This window comes from Oryx dammah, unplaced genomic scaffold, assembly GCF_014754425.2.
Source record: "Oryx dammah isolate SB20612 unplaced genomic scaffold, SCBI_Odam_1.1 HiC_scaffold_29, whole genome shotgun sequence".
Lineage (NCBI taxonomy): Eukaryota > Metazoa > Chordata > Mammalia > Artiodactyla > Bovidae > Oryx > Oryx dammah.
Genome location: NW_024070213.1, coordinates 86,859,343 through 86,876,629, shown reverse-complemented (window position 1 = coordinate 86,876,629; position 17,287 = coordinate 86,859,343). Strand labels below are relative to the sequence as shown.

At 38.5% G+C, this 17,287-nt stretch overlaps 1 protein-coding gene across 1 annotated transcript in view; it reads right to left on the bottom strand.

The window, feature by feature from the left end:
* The window catches only part of SPATS2 (spermatogenesis associated serine rich 2), a 151,548-nt gene that overhangs the window by 86,028 nt on the left and 48,233 nt on the right, over positions 1 to 17,287 (bottom strand). The window lies entirely within an intron of this gene.

The window sequence follows — 17,287 nt, the reverse complement described above, 5'->3', positions numbered from 1 at the left end:
GAAAGATGGCACTCATAGACTTGCTTAATGTCTATCAGTGGGACACTAGTTTGATAAATTATGGTTTATTCACACAATGAGATACTATGCAAATATTTTTAAGGAAAGAGAACATCCTTTTATATATTGATATAAGATATATTGTTAAGTAAATGATGGGGAGAAGAATAATTTATACTATCATATATACGTAAATATTGTGTATCTGAAAGGATAAGCAAGAAACTAGCCAACAGTGATGATCCACTGAAGAACGGAAACTGAAAAAATAGGAGACAAGGTTAAGAAAGACTTTTTAATCACCCTTTTTATTTGTTTCAATCAACCTTTTATATATTTCTTGCACTGAAACATATAAGCATATTATCTCTTCAAAACAATTGTAATACTTTTTTAAAAAGACTCATTCCCAGCAAATTAAACCAAAGCTGAAAACTCTCAGTTTAACCTAAACAATGTTTATTTTAACTTAGAAATCCAACCAACGGGTTCAAGAAATGTGTCCCTAAGAACCTACAAGCACTAACTCTCTAGACCTGCAGAATAACAACCCAAAATAAGAAAATGGGGAGTTTCAAATAAGAACATTTTTCCTGACTTAAAGAGTTTTGGTTATGAGAAAACAATCAAGAATTCTTATTCCACAATGTATCATCAGTTTGCCAATAAATATTCTCATTAGCCTTATAAAGTATGAAAAAGCAGAGAGACCCAAAGTAATGCATCGATATACTCCAAAAAATAATTAGCAACAAAGGAGATGATGTCCTTAGGTCAAAAGCTGACATTTCCATACGTCTGTTTTCTCAACAAATGTCTTTATTCATATTCATTGGCACTAACTTTCCAATCCATGTATCATTCTAACCCCCAAACTCCCATAATTATAAAGCTGATCACCACAAATTTTATTCTGGAAAATGGAATTTTCATTTAGAAAAACCAATAAATTCCTCTTTTAAAATGTAAACATTGAATTGGAACAACACAGAATTGGAATAAAATAATATTTCTGGAAATTTAGAATACATTCTAAGTGGAAAATCAGAAACCACGTGATATCACAACTCCTCTTACTACTATTAAAAGGCATAAAATCCTCCAAATTGCTAAACATTAGTCATCAGTGGCAGCTGTAGTGTGGGAGTAGAGGGGGCTCAAAGGAGCAGAGAGGCAATACACATGTTTGTCTCTTCCTATTTCACTGCTAGCTGGGTGGTTAGAGTTGTCTATAGCCTCCTCCTCCTCACGCAGGTGGCTGTAACCCAAGTCTAATCAAGCCAAATTATCCTCAGCTGTATAAATTCTTCAATAATGGTTTTAAACAATACTGATCATTTAATCCTCATCCCCTCCACACACATATAAACTCTAGTCCTTCCATCTCCCCAAAGCACAGATGCACAAGCAACACAAGGGAATGGAGGCAGCTGTGAGGCAAAAACAAAATACGGCAATTAAGAGCTTTACTCACCGACTCTACTCCATAAAGGGAAATCCCATGCACCCAGAAAAGGTGATTTCTCAATACACCTGCTAACTTAAAAAACTGATCAATTAGTAAATAATTAAGATAACGTCCTATGTGCCAAGAAGGGTAGCACTAAAGAATGTGCTAACCACTGGACAACTGCACTCATCTCCCATGCTAGTAAGGTCATGCTTAAAATCTTTCATGTGAGGCTTCAGCATTATGCAAACCAAGAACCTTCAGATGTCCAAGCTGCATTTAGAAAAGGAAGAGGAACCAGAGAGCAAATTGCCAACATTCGCTCGATCATAGAGAAAGCCAGGGAATTCCAGAAAAACATCTGCCTCTGTTTCATTGACTGGGCCAAAGCCTTTGACTGTGTGAATCATAATAAACTGTGGGAAGCTCTTAAAGAGATGGGAATACCAGAACATCATGCCTGTCTCCTGAGAAACTTGTATGTGGATTAAGAAGCAACAGTTTGAACCCTGTATGGGAATAACTGATTGGTTCAAGATTTGTTTGTTTAACCTATATGCTGAGCATATCATGAGAAATGCTGGGCTTGGTTGAGTTACAAGCTGGAATCAACATAGCGGGGAGAAACATCAACAACCTCAGATATGCGGATGATACCACTCTAGTGGCAGAAAGTGAAGAGAAACTAAAGGGCCTCTTGATGAGGGTGAAGGAGGAGAGTGAAAGAGCCGGCTTAAAATTAAATACTAAAAAAACTAAGATCATGGCAACTGGCTCCATTACTTCATGGCAAATAGAAGGGGAAAAGATGGAAGTAGTGACAGATTTCCTCTTCTTGGGCTCTAAAATCACTGGGATGGTGACTGCAGCCATGAAATCAGATGGGGTCTGCTTCTTGGCAGGCAAACTATGACAAACCTAGACACTGTGTTGAAAAGCAGAGACATTACTCTGCTGTCAAAGGTCCATATAGTCAAGGCTATGGTCTTCCCAGTGGTCACGTACAGTTGTGAGAGCTGGACCATAAAGAAGGCAGATGGCCAAAGAACTGATGCCTTTGAACTGTGGTGCTGGAGAAGACTCCTGAGAGTCTCTTAAACAGGAAGGAGATCAAACCAGTCAATCTTAAGGAAATCAACCCTGAATATTCATTGGAAGGACTGATGCTGAGGCTGAAACGCCAGTATTTTGCTCATCTGATGCGAACAGCTGACTCATTCAAGAATCCTTGATGCTGGGAAAGACTGAGGGCAGAAAGAGAAGAAGGAGTCAGAGGATGAGACAGCTGGATGGCATCACCAACACAATGGACATGAACTTGGGCAAATTTTGGGAGATGGTGAGGGATAGGGAGACCTGGTGTGTTGCAGTTCACGGGGTCTCAAAGAGTCAGAGACAGCTGGGTGACTGAACAACAACTATGTGCCAATACTTGACACACACTAAAAAACCTTTATCCATTCTCAACAGACAAACCTTGAGGATGTAACGCTTAGTGAAATAAACCAGTCACAAAAAGACAAATACTGTATGATTCTAATTATACAAGGTATTATATGAAAATATATTCTACTTACATGGGAATCTACTTATATGATTCTACTTACAGAGTGGTCAAATTCATAGAGACAAAGTTGCCAGGGGCTGTAGGGGTGAAGACTTAGGAATTAATGTTTAATGGGTACAGAGTCTTAATTTGGGGAGATGAAAAAGTTTTGGAGATGAATGGTGGTGATAGTTGCACAATAACGTGAATGTACTTACCATCACTGAACTGCACACTTTAAATTGGTTAAAGTGGTCAATTTTATCTGTATTTTATCGTGATTTTCAAAAATTTTAATGTAATAAGAAAAAAAAATTATGAAAGAAAAACTGATTTCTTGACCCAGCAAGAAATCCCTAAGAGAAGAAGAAAAAGAAGGAAAAAAAGCACAAATATCAGTATCAGGAATTTTAAAAAGAAAACTATATATCTTACAGACATTAAAATATAAGACAAAAATATAAACAACCTAATGTCAATACATTTGAAAACTTGGTAACAAATTTCTTAAAAACACAAATCACCAAATACACGTAAAAAATAGAAAATACAAATTGTCCTACATAATGAAAAGGATCTCATCTCTGATCTACTGCTGATAGGAATATACAACTGGTATAACTTCTCTGGAATATAGGCATTATTTCATAAAGTAGAATATTTATCAATGTTATTACCCAGAAATTACTTTTCTAAGTATCAAGGGAAATTCTTGCTCATGGTACACCAGAAAACATGTAGAATTCATAACAGTAAGAAATGGAAACAACCCAAATGTTCACCAACAGGAAATAAATAAGTTGTGATATATCCACTAAATGAAGTATTATATGGTAGAGAAAATGAGTCAGCTACAACTGTATGCAACAATACAGATGAGTCTCGGCAATATAATGTTAAGCATTAAAAAAAAAAGAAACTGATTCTCAGATTGCATGATATTCTTTTTTTAAAAAATACACTAGACAATATATTATTTAGACACACATATACATCTGATAAAACTATTTTTTGAAAAGGCTATGGAAAGATTAAAAAAAATTAGAATATTAGTATTTACTTTGAAAGGCAACAGGACAATAGAGAGGAGAACATGTAAGACTGTCAATATTCAGTACTAAACTCTGGTTAAATGGTGGGTTCATGAATATTCTATAAAATACTTTTAAAAACCAAATATACAAACAAAATGATAAAAATAAATACATAGGAAAGTTTCACTTTAAAGGGCCATCAGGGAGTATGGAATAACTGATTCTCACATATTGCTAGTTCAGTTCAGTTCAATCGCTGAGTCGTGTCCGACTCTTTGCGACCCCATGAATCGCAGCATGCCAGGCCTCCCTGTCCATCACCAACTCCCAGAGTTCACTCAGACTCACGTCCATCAAGTCGGTGATGCCATCCAGCCATCTCATCCTCTGTCGTCCCCTTTTCCTCCTGCCCCCAACCCCTCCCAGCATCAGAGTCTTTTCCAATGAGTCAACTCTTCACATGAGGTGGCCAAAGTATTGGAGTTTCAGCTTTAGCATCATTCCTTCCAAAGAAATCCCAGGGCTGATTTCTTTTAGAACGGACTGGTTGGATCTCCTTGCAGTCCAAGGGACTCTCAAGAGTCTTCTCCAACACCACAGTTCAAAAGCATCAATTCTTCAGCACTCAGCTTTCTCTACAGTTCAACTCTCACATCCATACATGACTACTGGAAAAACCACAGCCTTGACTAGATGGACCTTTGTTGGCAAAGTAATGTCTCTGCTTTTCAATATGATATCTAGGTTGGTCATAACTTTTCTTCCAAGGAGTAAGCGTCTTTTAATTTCATGGCTGCAATCACCATCTGCAGTGATTTTGGAGCCCCCCAAAATAAAGTCTGACACTGTTTCCACTGTTTCCCCATCTATTTGCCATGAAGTGATGGGACCAGATGCCATGATCTTCGTTTTCTGAATGTTGAGCTTTAAGCCAACTTTTTCACTCTCCTCTTTCACTTTCATCAAGAGGCTCTTTAGTTCTTCTTCACTTTCTGCCATAGGGTGGTGTCATCTGCATATCTGAGGTTATTGATATTTCTCCCGGCAATCTTGATTCCAGCTTGTGCTTCTTCCACCCTAGCGTTTCTCATGATGTACTCTGCATATAAGTTAAATAAGCAGGGTGACAATATACAGCCTTGACATACTCCTTTTCCTATTTGGAACCAGTCTGTGGTTCCATGTCCAGTTCTAACTGTTGCTTCCTGACCTGCATACAGGTTTCTCTAGAGGCAGGTCAGGTGGTCTGGTATTCCCATCTCTTTCAGAATTTTCCACAGTTTATTGTGATCCACACAGTCAAAAGCTTTGGCATAGTCAATAAAGCAGAAATAGATGTTTTTCTGGAACTCTCTTGCTTTTTCAATGGTCCAGCAGATGTTGGCAACTTGATCTCTGGTTCCTCTGCCTTTTCTAAAACTAGCTTGAACATCTGGAAACTATTATCTATTAGATAAAGCTAAAACTTTAACTGTAAACAAATTTACTTATTAAAATGACAAATGAGAAATCAAATTCACCAAAGCTGAGATGCTATATTTAAAAGAATATGCCCCCCAAAAAGAATATGCCTCTGTTGCCATACTGGCTATTATTGTTAACAAAAGGGCAGCACAGTTAGCCTATCCCAGCATAGTCTGGTTAGTGCAATGAAGGTTTCAGAGAAGACAGATGTTGAGAGGACTATTTGGGGCTCAAGAACCAAGGTCTGAATATCACTGAAATGGAAAAACCATGGTGTGAGTGCTGTTGATCTGAAAAAGAGGAAACATGCTTTTGCTAATATATTTGCTTTGAGAGTTAAACTTTCTCTAAAACAAAGTATTCAAAATTTCTTTCTGGAATCTTATACAAAAGAAGGATTTCTGAAATAACAAAATTCATGTTATACATCAGCATCTAGTTAGACTGAATTTAGGCATAATGGCTTCTTATTAGAATTCTTTAAAAGCATTGATCAAAAGCATTAGAGAGCCCTCAGTGATAGTACTTTAAAGCTTCTCATTTCATTCATTATTCAACTAATACCACTGAATGCCTGTTACATTCTAAGCCTTGTGGGAGTTTAACTGGGAGGGTGCTGTTTCAGATTCAGGGGGAAATTATGGTATATCAGAATGCAAGGGTTTAATGAGAGAGTAGGTGGTGGAAAAGTGGCAGGCAAACCCCTTACCTATTCAACCAAGAAGTCTGACAATAAAGGAATGAAAGAAACAGAGTGATCAGCCAGAGTTTTAGCAAGGCCAAGCAAAAGGGGTTTTCCCCTCAAGAGTTTATCCCTTAAAAAGGAAGGTTTTTTGAAAGAAGAGGAGGAGAGAACTCTCATGCATTGTTGATAGGAATGTAAACTGGTGTAACTGTTATAGAGAACAGTATGGTAGTTCCTTAAAAAACTAAAAATTGAGCTACTACATGATCCTGCAATCCCACTCCTGGTCATATACCCGGAGAAAACCATAAACCAAAGATGCATGCACCCCAATGTTCACTGCAGCACCGTTTGCAATAGCTAGGACACAGAAGCAACTTAAATGTCCATTGACAGAGGAATGGATAAAGGAGATGTGGTAACCATACACAATGGAAGGTTACTCAGCCATAAAAAAGAATGAAATAATGTCACCCGCAGCAACACGGATGAATATGGAGATTGTCATACAGAATGAAGTCAGAGAAAAACAAATATCATGCAATATTGCTACTATGTGGAATCTAAAAAAAGATGGTACAAATGAAGCTATTTACAAAACAGAAACAAGAGTCACAAATGTAGAGAACAAACTTATGATTACAAGGGAGGGGAAGAATGGAGAGGAATGAACTGGGAGACTGGAATCAACATACACACACTACCATATATGAAACAGATAAGGATTTACTACTGCACATGGAACTCTTCTCAATGCTCTGTAATGAGATGTATAAGGAAAGAATTTTTTAAAAGAGTTGATAGCATGTATATGTTTAAAAAAGAAGGAAAACTCAAACATACAACAAAGAGAGTAATACTTAAAGGAAAGGTAATATCAAAGGTAATACTAGCCTTATTTTCAGATACAATTAATCTTCCTTTGATGCATAATATGTGCTAGAATAAGTACTAAGCAATTTCACACACATTATTTTATTTAATCCTCAAAACAACCTTGTGAAACAAAAGAAACAAACAAAAAAGAAAAGAAAATATACACCTCTGTACAGAGATGGAAGAGGGAAGATGCAGGAGGTCATACCAAATGACTGCAATTGTTTCCATAATGGAAACTAGAGGAGAGAAGGCAGGGAGGCTTGAAGGTCTAAGAGCAAGAGATAAGAAAACTAATACATACTGCTTACCATGCACTATTACATCATTTATATACAAATTTCATGTAATCCTCTTTAGTAGTTATTAGTTATTTAACTGAAGAACTTAAAACTGAGAATTCCCTAGGAACTAACAGCTAGTAAATGCTAGGGTGATGATTCAAACCCAGGTCTGAGACCACAAATCTATCTTTCTGCTATAGCACACTGCTGGATCAATATCAGGAAAGTGAAAGAGAATAAACACGAGAGGAATAAAAAGGTCATGAAACAGCAAACGTTCAGTTACAAACAGCATGAATATGGAGTAGATAATGCCATCTCTATGCCCTCTCGGCAAAGTTCAACTGCCCAATTAAAAAGTATTTAACATTGGGAAGTTACTAAAGTTGTAATAATATACACTTTTAAGAATTAAAACTGGGCAAGAGACTTCCACTTTCCTTCAAATTACTACTATTACTCTTTACTAACTGAATATCTACAAAATGTTAGGCATTGGTAGTCTCAATGAATTTGCTACCTAACCATTCAAAGCTACAGTTTAAGTACTGGCCAATGGTCCAAAATTCAACACTAACCTGAACAAGTGTTCCAGCGTCGATCAAAATACCAGAAAATATCCATCTAAGAATAGCTTAGTGTTCTTTCACATTGAAGACTGACTTTATTTACAAGTAATGAGAGTTAAGTCCCCAAGACTAACAGACATAGGACTGTCATAAAAAAGTGAGAATACAGATCCATGTACTATGTCCTTTTATGACAAAGTGTGAGAGACCTCTTAAGATCACTTGGTATCCATCGTCAATGGAAAACTGTGTGTGTGCTTAGTTGCTCAGTCATGTCTGATTCTTTGAGACCCTTTGGACTGTAGCCCACCAGGCTCCCCTATCCATGGTATTTTCTCAGGCAAAAATACTGGAGTAGGTTGCCATTTCCTCCACCTGGGATCTTCTGAACCCAGGGATTGAACCTGCGTCTCCTATGCCTCCTGCATTGCAGGCAAACTCTATCCACTGAGCCATCAGGGAAGTCCATATTTATTTTGTCCTTTTATGACAAATTATAAGAGACTTTGACCAAGAAGATCACTTGGTATCTTCAATGGAAAGCTGGGCACTGTGTAACATGCACCTTTCCTAGTTACCTGATTCGACAAGGTCTGCATTCTTCATGGCCTCTGAGCTGTTTTACAACTGTTAAGCTGTACTTAAATGACAGCAATACAAAGGATTCATGTCCATACACTTGCAAACAAATTCCGTCCAGTGAGGGAGGAATCATTCCCCCCATCCCTATGCATAGGCCAGTTTTGCATAGATCTGTAAATTTATTTTAGCATACCTGATCCTATACACATACAGTACTTTGAATTCTCCTTTATCTTTCTGGTTTTCCCATTAATTAATGAATTAAATAACATATTTTACATGTGTTCATTTTACATCCATATAAAAATCAAGACTTTGTCTAACTATCCTTTAACAATGAATTTTACACAACACATATTATATACCATGGAAGACAAAAATTTTAATGCAAAAATTCAAGGGAAAGAAACATCATTTTACACTAATATACTTAAGGAAGGCCAGACAAAACTTAGGCCGTCTCTACCCAGTTCTGAAATTTTAAGATTTTAAGAAGCACAGTCATTGTTCTAAGAAGCATAGTCATTGTTGAAATTGATCGTTCTTAAAAGAGTCTATAATTCACAAAAGAATTCCTTGAAAATTATAGTTCCAGCTGCTTTTTTCTCTTAATGCATACTGTAAACAAAGGACTGTCTCAAGAACAGTTTCATCATTTCAGACACACTTAGAATCTTTTGTATGAACTACTTTTGATAATTACAGTCACTAAAAAAAGACAGTTACTCACTGTGTAAAAACCTCTATGGGAAAAGAATCTGAAAAAGAATAGACATATGTATATGTATGACTGAATCATTTTGCTGTACACCTAACACTAACACAACATTGTAAATCAACTATACTCTAATAGAAAATAAAAATTAAATTAAAAAATACAATAAATAAAGTTATATTGAATTTTTAAAAAGATGGCACATCTTCATATTAAGGTAAAAACCTACATGTGACAATTGCTTTCCTGATCATAAAGATTTATTTTTGCCAGTCAACAACTGTCCAATCACAAAAATATTAAATATATATGTTGTTTCAAAATAATAGTTGTCTTCTATTGGTGTATGTCACAAGAAAAATTAAATACTTTTTAACTAACTTGATTCAAATAAACAACCTAAAGAAGCCAAAGCCAGAAATCAATACACTAACCAAACATTAAATCAACAACATATTTTAAATTCATAATACAGGCAGAAAAGGCATATCTAATTCTCAGATCTTCTGGCTTTCTAAGTCCAAAATTTAAAATAGCTCTAAAACCAATGTAGTCTCTATGGAATTACTGGTTTCACAAGGCAGCTTTTATCCTCACTCAGGATCAAACTAATCCCCTGACACTCTTAGGAAAGAAAGAGTAAAATCAAGTTGCACCAAAAATCTTTATACTCAGCATTCATTCAGATCTTCAAAACCACTTTCATGGCTTGTAACACGCCAGAAAAATATTACTCTAGCAAGTAATTATTTTGTACAAAAATGAATAATTTAACTTGGAAATAATTTGCTATCCATGTCATTCATAAATCCATGCTACTATAATTCTTAATATGAATGCATAATACATGCAGCATATCATGCATTAAATATTCTAAAAGATAAGTTCTCTAGCTGAAATTAGTTAAGTAAATACTAGCCAATTTAAAAGCAAGAAAAGTTAAGTCTTCCTTCTCTCCCCCTCCATCTTGACTCCCTCCAAACCAGCAGGAATCTTTCAGGTGCTAATGTGTGTCAGTTAGAAGAAAAGAGAATGGGGATAAACAGAACAACTGGAAAAGGTACAGAATGCTATGACCCAAAAGAGATGTTACTCTTCCAAGTTGCAACTGAAGTTAAACTACAGTGAGAAGCCTTCACCATTTTCAGTAGTTCAAAATAAGGTAGTTATTGTCCTCCTTCTTGGGAATGTAACTCATTCCAAAACTTTCTTTTCCAGCTCTTCTATAGAGCATGTGCTTGTAGGATTCTATTAAAGCTTTGTAAAGGTATTTTTTAAATACCAAGTAAAAAAAAAAATAACTTAATTATTTAAAATAAAAGTTAACAGGCTTTTCTCTCTACCCTCAATTCAACAATGTATAGATCAGGAGACCAAGGGGGAAGAAAACAAACAAACCAGGTAAGTCACTAAATACAGTCATTTCTTCTTCCCCTAGTGGGAGGAGCAATATGGTAGGCAGCTTTTTATTTAACAACTTTCTATTCACTAAGCCACCTTCCTTTTTTCACATCATCAGAGAATTTGGGTAAATTCCCTCATGATGCACAAATCCAAAGAGAAAAGTAAACAAAGAAGCAACACTGGGAAAAAAAAAAAAGAAAACAAATAGAACACAAAGATGCAATATTCACATTGCCTACTGGACCATAAACAATAAAGCAAAATATATTTACTACCACCTTCTTTTAATCTAGAGAGAAAAAATAACACAATAACCTCTACAAATATATATCAAAATATCCCAAATTTTCCAAATATTTTATCTCCAGAGCCAGATCACTATAGTAAGGTTTACGAGTAAAGTCTCCTCAGATGGGTTCAGACAGTAGAGTGGTTCGAGAGACTATTTCTTGATGCTATTCAAAGTTTATTACAACCAGCTTTACCACCTGCTCTAGAGTCCTCAAATTTAAAATTCTATCACCTGCCCTCTTTTCAAAATCTCCCTTAAAGGTATTCCTGCAGGCATTAAGAAAGCTAGCTAAACTCAATTGAAAGTGTAAATGACACACAGGTACACATACTCTTTAACCCTTGGAAAAATTTACTCATCAGTTCAAACAAATCTCAGTGGTAGAACTTTTTAACAGTTGGGGAGCTATTTTTCAATTTCCTTGTTTGTTTTCTCCTTGAGATGGAGGTACCATTATACCTGCTACTGCTGCTGCTAAGTCGCTTCAGTCATGTCCGACTCTGTGCAACCCCATAGACGGCAGCCCACCAGGCTTCCTCGTCCCTGGGATTCTCCAGGCAAGAACACTGGAGTGGGTTGCCATTTCCTTCTCCAATGCATGAAAGTGAAAAGTGAAACTGAAGTCGCTCAGTCATGTCCGACTCTTAGTGACCCCACAGACTGTAGCCTACCAGGCTCCTCCGTCCATGGGGTTTTCCAGGCAAGAGTACTGGAGTGGGGTGCCACTGCCTTCTCTGATCATTATACCTACTCTCATACAAAAGAGAGCCCAGGCTCTATCTCTACTGAAGCAGAGAGGGTTTGTAATGGTGAAGTCTCCTTCCATAGCTCCTTACAAATCCACTCTTGAACATTAAACCATGTGAGGTGCTCTCCTACCTCCACCATCCCCATGAATAGGGAAGAGAAAGCCTGCTCTAACAAAGCATATCTGCTAGCTTCCAAATTTTTTGATAGGTGTACGGGTGGGGCATTTTGCATTTTAAAACAGGTCTGCAAATTCTCTAATCTTACTCCTATCAAAAAGAAGATAAGAGTCTGGGACTTTCCCGGCAGTCCAGTGGTTAGGACTCCATGCTTCTACTCCCAGGGGCCTAGGTTTAATCCCTGGTCAGTTCAGTTCAGTCGCTCAGTCGTGTCCGACTCTGCGACCCCATGAATCGCAGCACACCAGGCCTCCCTGTCCATTACCAACTCCCAGAGTTCACTCAGACTCACGTCCATTGAGTCAGTGATGCCATCCAGCCATCTCATCCTCTGTCGTCCCCTTCTCCTCCTGCCCCCAATCCCTCCCAGCATCAGAGTCTTTTCCAATGAGTCAACTCTGCATGAGGTAGGCCAAAGTACTGGAGCTTCAGCTTTAGCATCATTCCTTCCAAAGAAATCCCAGGGCTGATCTCCTTCAAAATGGACAGGTTGGATCTCTTGCATTCCAAGGGACTCTCAAGAGTCTAATACAACACCACAGTTCAAAAGCATCAATTCTTCGGTGCTCAGCCTTCTTCACAGTCCAACTCTCACATCCATACATGACTACTGGAAAAACCATAGCCTTGACTAGATGGACCTTTGTTGGCAAAGTAATGTCTCTGCTTTTCAATATGATATCTAGGTTGGTCATAACTTTTCTTCCAAGGAGTAAGCGTCTTTTAATTTCATGGCTGCAATCACCATCTGCAGTGATTTTGAAGCCCCCCAAAATAAAGTCTGACACTGTTTCCACTGTTTCCCCATCTATTTCCCATGAAGTGATGGGACCAGATGCCATGATCTTCGTTTTCTGAATGTTGAGCTTTAAGCCAACTTTTTCACTCTCCTCCTTCACTTTCATCAAGAGGCTCTTTAGTTCTTCTTCACTTTCTGCCATAGGGTGGTGTCATCTGCATATCTGAGGTTATTGATATTTCTCCCAGCAATCTTGATTCCAGTTTGTGTTTCTTCCAGTCCAGCGTTTCTCATGATGTACTCTGCATATAAGTTAAATAAGCAGGGTGACAATATACAGCCTTGATGTACTCCTTTTCCTATTTGGAACCAGTCTGTTATTCCATGTCCAGTTCTAACTATTGCTTCCTGACCTGCATACAGATTTCTCAAGAGGCAGGTCAAGTGGTCTGGTATTCCCATCTCTTTCAGAATTTTCCACAGTTTATTGTGAGCCACACAGTCAAAGGCTTTGGCATAGTCAATAAAGCAGAAATAGATGTTTTTCTAGAACTCTCTTGGTTTTTTGAGGATCCAGCGGATGTTGGCAATTTGATCTCTGGTTCCTCTGCCTTTTCTAAAACCAGCTTGAACATCAGGAAGTTCACGGTTCACGTATTGCTGCAGCCTGGCTTGGAGAATTTTGAGCATTACTTTACTAGCATGTGAGATGAGTGCAACTGCGCAGTAGTTTGAGCATTCTTTGGCATTGCCTTTCTTTGGGATTGGAATGAAAACTGACCTTTTCCAGTCCTGTGGCCACTGCTGAGGTTTCCAAATTTGCTGGCATATTGAGTGCAGCACTTTCACAGCATCATGTTTCAGGATTTGAAATAGCTCCACTGGAATTCCATCACCTCCACTAGCTTTGTTCATAGTGATGCTTTCTAAGGCCCACTTGACTTCACATTCCAGGATGTCTGGCTCTAGATGAGTGATCACACCATCGTGATTATCCAGGTCGTGAAGATCTTTTTTGTGTAGTTCTTCTGTGTATTCTTGCCACCTCTTCTTAATATCTTCTGCTTCTGTTTCTGTCCTTTATTGAGCCCATCTTTGCATGAAATGTTCCCTTGGTATCTCTAATTTTCTTGAAGAGATCTCTAGTCTTTCCCATTCTGTTGTTTTCTTCTATTGCTTTGCACTGATCTCTGAAGAAGGCTTTCTTATCTCTTTGAGATCCCACAAGCCACGTGACATGGCCACATACAAAAAAAGTGTACTTTAATTCTCCTCCCCATGAAGACAACACAACAGAAGTGACACTGAACAACCTCGGAAGTTAGGTCATAAAAGGTGATAAACCCTCCGTGTGGCACCCTCCCAGTTCAGACAAGCTTGGGGTCCTGAATTACCATGTTAAGATATCCAGCCACCCTAAATCCCTGATGCTAGAGAGTCTATGGCTCAGAGGTTAAAGCGTTTGCCTGCAATGTGGAAGACCAGGGTTCGATCCCTGAGTCGGGAAGATTCCCCTGGAGAAGGAAATGGCAACCCACTCCAGTATTCTTGCCTGGAGAATCCCATGGACAGAGGACAGTGGGCTACAGTCCACGGGGTCACAAAGAGTCGGACACGACTGAGCGACTTCACTTTCAGAGAGTCTGTGGACTGAAGTTTCAGAGGGTTAGAGACAGAGGTGCCAGCTGTTTGAGTCTTCCCAAGTCCAGCCACCAGACTTGTAAATAAGGAATATCCTTGGAGACCCCAGGCTCAGCTACTATCTGCCTCTAACTGTGTAAGAGACTTTGGTAAGGAATGCTTTTAAGATCCGATTCCAGACCCAGCTATCATTTGATAGCATCATCATGAGAAACCATGAGAAAGAACTGCCTACCTGAGTCCAAACATCAAAAAACCATGAAAGAAAAAGTGAGTGGTATTTTACATCACTTAATTTTGGCAAAGTGTGTTATACAGCAACAGATAGCCAAAACAGATTTTGGTCTAGGGAGTGGGTTATTTCCATTACAAAAATTAAAATGTTTAGCTTTGGGACTGGGTGGCAGGAGAAAGCAAGAAGGGCCTTGAAAGCGTTAGTGAAAGCCTGAAGGATCTTACTGTTTTTATTTATATTTTATTTTTGGTTGCACTAGGGCTTCGAGGCTGCGAGTTTCCTCTAGCTGCAGTGAGGGGGCGCCACTCTTTGTTGTGGTGCGTGGGCATCTCACTGCAGTGGCTTCTCTGAGCACAGACTCTAGGTGCACGGGCTTCACAGTTGCATCATGCGGGCTCAGTAGTTGTGGTGTATGGCTCTAGAACAGTCCTTGAAGGGCCTTAAGAACACTGGTAAGAAGTTGTCAATATAAAAATTTAAAACAGGGATCACCAAACTACCATCTACTGGCAAAATTCAACCTGCCTGCCTGTTTTCATAAATTAAGTCTTATGAGAACACAGTCAACATTCATGTTTACATACTGTGTATGTCTATGGCTGCTTTCTCACTACAAGAGCAGAGTTGGATAGGTGTGCCTGAGACCATAAAGTTCAAAATAAAATATTTATTATCTGGCCCTTGACAGAAAAAGGTTACTAATCCTTGGCTTAAAAGAAAGTGAGGAGGACCTCCTTGGTGGCTGAGCGGTCAAGAATCCGTCTGCCAATGCAGGAGACACAGGTTCAACTCCTGGTTCAGGAAGATCCCATGTGCCACGGAGCACCTAAGCCTCTGCACCACAACTACTGAGCCGTGCTCTAGATGCCGGGAGTCACAACTTCTGAAGCCCATGCAGCCTACAGCCTGTGCTCTGCAACAAGAGAAGCCACTGAAATGAGAAATTTATGCACTGTAACTAGAGAGTAGTGCTCACTCTCCACAACCAGAGAAACACCCAGCAACAGGGACCCAGCAGAGCAAAAAAAGACTAATGAAACAACAAATCAATAAAATTATTTTTTAAAAAAAGACAAAGATCATCAACAAAAAAAAGTAAATTGATTATTTGAAGCTTACATCAAGAATAAAAATAAAGTGAGGAGAGTGCTATTGGAAGCAACAGGAAAAGAGAATCTTATTAGATAATGGTGGAAAGTTTAGCAAAGCTGTCACCTGCAGTAATGTGAAAAACAGATACAACAAATGTACTGACGAATATCTATATATTGAACTAATAAAATGATGAATCTTGTTTGGAGATTTCCAGGAAGAATGTCAAATGTGTCAACTGTCTGTGGTTGTGTTTTCAGCTGTGATCCATAAAGCACAGGAAGAGATGAGAAAAAGAAGGAATTATATAATTTTTGAGCAGAATATAGAGAAGTAATGAGGAGCCAGTGCACCACAACTAGAGGGTAGCCCCTGCTTACCACAACTACTGAAAAGCCCTCGTGGCAACGAAGACCCACCAGAGCCAAAAATAAAAATATATAAAATTATTTTTAAAAAAGAAGAAATGCCCTCTGAGCAATGATCAAATTCAAGGCAGTGTCAGGGAAACACAGCCTAAATATTAAACTCTTATTCAGACCAAGGGTTGGCAAACTTTTCCTATAAAGGGCCTGGTAAGTATTTTAGGCTTTGAGGGCCTTACACAGTCTCTGTTGAACATTCTTCTTTTATTTTTTAACAGCCCTTTAAAAAAAAAAAACAGGGAATTCCCTGGATGTCCAGCGGTTAAGGCTCCACACTTCCACTGCAAGGGGCGCAGGTGTGATCTCGGTGGGATCCAGCAAGTCGCATGGAAAGGCCAAAAAAAAAGTAAAAACAAATCTCAGATCACTGGCCAGTTTTCCTACCCCTAGTTAAGACTTGAAAGAGATTTAAGGTGGAATCTCATAAATTCTTTCAAACAAAAGGCTTTCTAAGAATATTAAAAGTGTTGTCCCACAAAAGGTTTTAAGGAAGCTGACAGAGTTTAGGACATGCTAAAATCAAAATATGGCACCCTGGCATATTGAATATTTTAAGCTGAAATATCTGAGAAAAGATTTGAAAGAGGAAGGTCACTTTAGTCTTCTCCCCTAAGGCAAATCATAAAACCCTCCTGTAAGAAGCGGGCTCTCTATACCTGTAAAAAAAAGAGCATCTGTATATCCAAAGACAAAGGAACAAGGAGAGGAGTCCTAACAGCTACTGCTGCTGCTGTCGCTTCAGTCGTGTCTGACTGTGCAACCCCACAGAAGGCAGCCCACCAGGCTCCTCTGTCCATGGGATTCTCCAGGCAAGAATACTGGGATGAGCTGCCATTTCCTTCTCCAGTCCTAACAGCAGGCCATGCTAAATTTCCACCAATTTATGCACTGTGACTTCATATTCTTTGATCTATCATTTCTCCACACTGTCCACTGTTCATTAAACCTAGCATAAAAATACTCAGCTTCAAACATTTCTTTGAGCCCTCATTTATATCTCCTGTTTCACATAAAACATACATTAGATAAATCTGTGTACTTTGTCAGTTTAATTTTCAAACCCAGGCAGGAACCCTAGGAGGGTCAGGGAAAACTTCTTCCTCCTCTACAAAGCCTAAGGTAGAGAAGGGCTTATATCAGTATGTAAGTGTGGCTTCTGTCTAACAGGGTGAACTCTTCAATAAGATTCACAGAGAAGAATTTTACATTCAGAAACATTATCATCTTGGACTATAAAGGACAGAGACAGTACACAATGAACAGAGGCTTTGAGGATGGTTCCTGGGCACTAGGGGCTAACCCTAATCTCAAAACTAGCAATATGTGCC